We start from the raw sequence: 4147 nt of genomic DNA, 5'->3' as shown, positions 1-4147 counted from the left end.
GCGTTCATCTTATTTCGATATTCTGTTTACATATGATATATTTACCCTTTGTGCATATAATATTTTGTGGTTACCCTGTGTCCGATGAACTTGGAATGTATAAGAGATTTGCTGCCTCGTGATGAGTCCTCGGAGAAAAGTATACCAGGAAACGGAGGAAGAAAAACATGAACGTTCATCTACAAGGCCTGTTACTTTGAACAGTCTCCAGGAAAAGGGATTGATATTTTTTACACCTAGACTCTGACTGTCTGACATGTCGTAGTTCAAGGTCTTTTTTTACACCTGATTTCATTCAGATTCAGCCACTCTTCTTTCAGTTGCCTTATCAAAACAACACTAAAGTCGCAAATCTCCATTGAACTGGTCGCTTTGGTATGTTTCTATTCATAATAAATTAATGCATGAGCTAAAGCATGTACTACAGGGCATGTTGCATGGTAATTGAGTACGATATAACGTGTATCTCTAACATTGTAATTGTTTCTCTTTCTTATAAAATGGCTATACTCTATTGACATAATTGCCCCAAAACCTTACTACTTTTAATTTGTGCATGTGATTTCATAAAAGACATCAGACATTTTGCCTTCTTCTTATCATTTGAAACACGTGTCTGAGATAAGTGCAATAATACAGAACATGAGGACTGCCAATATAGCGGCAATCAACATCAGGCAAATGTAATTATTTAGCGGTTGATATTATGTTATTAGGTTACTCGATTATTGTGATTGACGATTTTTCAATAAGGCCACACCGATTTAATTTTATGGATGACATCCTTTGAAGACCCCCAAACTAGTGCGCGCGGGCGAAAAAATAAAAATCCGGCCAAAAATAAAAATGCTACAAAACCACAGGAATACAAACCTGGTATTTTGAATTTGGCGCATTACATAGCGACGTATACGACAGGCCGACACATGCTGGATTTTTCCGGAATATATGAATCGACACTGCTGTACGTATGTACTGAGTTGAGTCTTGGAGCTTCGGTAGCCTGGCTGCCGTCAACCAGAGTTATCACCACCATGCACTACCCAGGCCTAATGCCAGGCCAGAGCCTCGGAATACGTGATCTTTTTTTTTTTTTTTTGAGATCGGGCGAAAATCAATGCGCGCGCGGATGTCATCCATAAAATTAAATCGGTGTGGCCTAAGCGTTTGTAATGCAAGGTATTCAATCATAGCTGTGTTATCTGGAAATAAAGTGATTGAGTATGATATTGAAATCAAAAAAATAAATAGAATGTAAAATCGACTGTAAGGTTTATGCTTATCACAACGTCATTATGTACAAGAACACTGAATTGGTTTTCATGATTAAAACAATTAAAACAGAGTACATGTTGAGGACCTTAATTTGTGACCTCTAATGCTTGTAGAGTCATTTATAAATTATGTAATACATACATACATATATATGTAATACATATAACCGAAGAAGCTAGTCACATTTATTGCCGCATTTTGGTCACAACACACTTAAACATAGTCACAAATAACCGTGTTTACTCTCGTCAATTACACGACTTACATCTCTATATGTTTATCAGTAATTAAAGTACATACATACGTAAAGATATGCAAATTCGTCCACCCCAGCTTAAATCATTAGCTTCATAGGCCCATTATCGAACTAACCATCCACTAAACATCCAAATATTGGGGTTGTGAACATCTGTTAGGTGTTCTTCCAATACCTGAACTACCTTCCCCTAGGCTACATTCGGTGCTATATATGTCAAATCTCTTTCTACACCACAAGCTACTGACAAACACTGTAAAAATGCATTAACCCTATCTAGACCGGGGGGGGGGGCTAAAAGTGCCCGCGGCAACTTTGATGTCACATAGCGTCTGAACGGCTAGAGCTAGAACCACCAAACTTGGTGACTTTTCCTAAAATATTGCTGGCAACAAATCCGTTTCAGTGGAATAAGATAATATTTTTCTTGTTCCCATGGCAACGGGTTTCTGACAGGCATTTTTTGCCAAATTTAATAATTTCCATTTAAGGAAATAACCTATCTAGACGGTTTGGGCCAATAAAATCACATTAATGACATCATAATGGCGTCATATTACGTCACAACGACATAGAAATTGTACTTATGATAAATTTTTACTAGTACACCATCCTCTGAAAATTTGGTGGTCCTACGATATACCGTTCGCGAGTTCTGAGGGGGGGCCGAATGAGCCCCCCCCCCCGGTCCAACCAAGCCCCAAAAAGCCCGGTCTAGATAGGGTTAATAACACTAGAAAGGCCGACATTTGCTTGGGAGCAAATACAGCGTATTTCAGTTCATAATAGGATGGTCGGCATATTCCATCGTCGTGATTGTAGATGACGTAATGATCGTAGGCACATAAAATTGAATGTGTGAGTCATTGCGCACGACTTACGTGCAATGTGACCTCAGATAACCCGCAATTTTCGATGTGTTCGAGCAGTGTTCGATGGCCAACGCCATTCTTTAGATCGAACATGGAAAGGGTATAGCACTTTTCGCCCTTTTTTAGGCATTAAAGTCCCCTAAATGAGTAATTTGGAAGTGGTGTATGCCAAATATGTGACTGCTGTTCTGTTGACACACGTTCAAGGTTTCCCTTATACCGAATTTCATATCATTTGGTAGTAATACCAGGGCTCAGGATCCAAAAATCCATTATTTGTCGAAAAATGCCCCCAAAAAACCTTCATAAAAAATTTTCAAAGGCATGTATCAAAAAATGAAAAACACACCTGGGCCCACTCTACCTCCATGCCAAATTTCAGGTCATTTGGCTAAAAAATTACAGAGTTGAATTCATTTGACTGTGTGGCAGGAGAAGGAGAATAAACACGAGAGAACACAATATATTTCATCCATACCATATGGTATGGACTGAAATATAATAAAAAATTATCCCGTCTTGTCATATTTCGTCATTGAAATGACTACATAAGCCTGCACAGGAAAGCAACTATTTTTATTTTGAATTCGCTGAAAAACACACCAGGTATACCGGTACTTAGTAGCTAAAGGTAGGGCCCAAATATTAAACGCTCAAAAATCAAGATATGTTTTTTTTTTCATTTGTATTATTCCATCACACACCATCATCACAAGCCCACACAATGTGACACAGATACATATATTCATAACGTAAAGATCAAACAACTTAATTTTGAACAGGAATTTGTCGATCATTTTATAGGCTTTATGTAAATGTATATGTAATATACGGACGTAATTGTCTGTATTTCGGAGTGGATAACAAGGCTGGCAGACCTTGTTGCAGAGCAGAGAGAATCAAAATAAAGCACTTTCATTTCATTTTTTTACGAAACCTTTTAACCCTGTCGGGTTAGTTTCCCACGACTAAAACACATTTAAAATGACATAATAACATAGGACGGAAACAGTACAATAAAATTGCATTTAAAAGACTTACTTTAATCACAAAATAAACGTTAAACAATAAACACACAAATCAACAATTTTGAAAAGTAGACGTCGAGTGTTTAAGTGACACTGTTTGGATAATAGCTTTTTTTTTAATCTGTGTATACACAGTGCCCTAACATGAGATAGTAAATTATTCCAAAGCACTATCACACGAAAGGAACGTTTTCTGCTGTTTGTTTTAGGCTTGATAATCTGAAGTTGGTGCATACAGAAAATCTGGTTTAAATAAGATACATTTCAATTTTAAATTTCATTTCAATTTATTCAATCAAACAAAATCGTATAAAAGCAGGAAATGCTGATGCACCCCTGAATTGTGTATTCGATTTTTACAATTGGTAGGAAAAAATACACAGAAACACACTATATAAAACACAAATTTGTTCAAACACCATTCAATCTACAACAGGAAAAAGCAGACTTGAGTTTTCAATATCAACCATTATCACTGCCACTGTTAGGTTTTACTAAACAATGTAAAAATACTACTTTTTCAAGCGTAGTGTCCTAACATAAACAGGCGCATGGGAGTTGTGCATATTCTGTGGTTAATGACTGGTGAGCCTCTTAAAGAACGTAACCAAGACTCTGATAGATAATATATCTCTCACTCTCTCACCAAGAAACATGTACATTTTCATAAAGCATGTTAACAGATTAAAAAATTCCTGCTCAAAATTAAGTTTGTT

This window comes from Branchiostoma belcheri, unplaced genomic scaffold (assembly GCF_001625305.1).
Source record: "Branchiostoma belcheri isolate BF01 breed outbred unplaced genomic scaffold, Haploidv18h27 scaffold107, whole genome shotgun sequence".
Classification (NCBI taxonomy): Eukaryota; Metazoa; Chordata; class Leptocardii; order Amphioxiformes; family Branchiostomatidae; genus Branchiostoma; species Branchiostoma belcheri.
The sequence above is the reverse complement of the archived record's forward strand: the minus strand, read 5'-3'. Positions refer to the sequence as shown.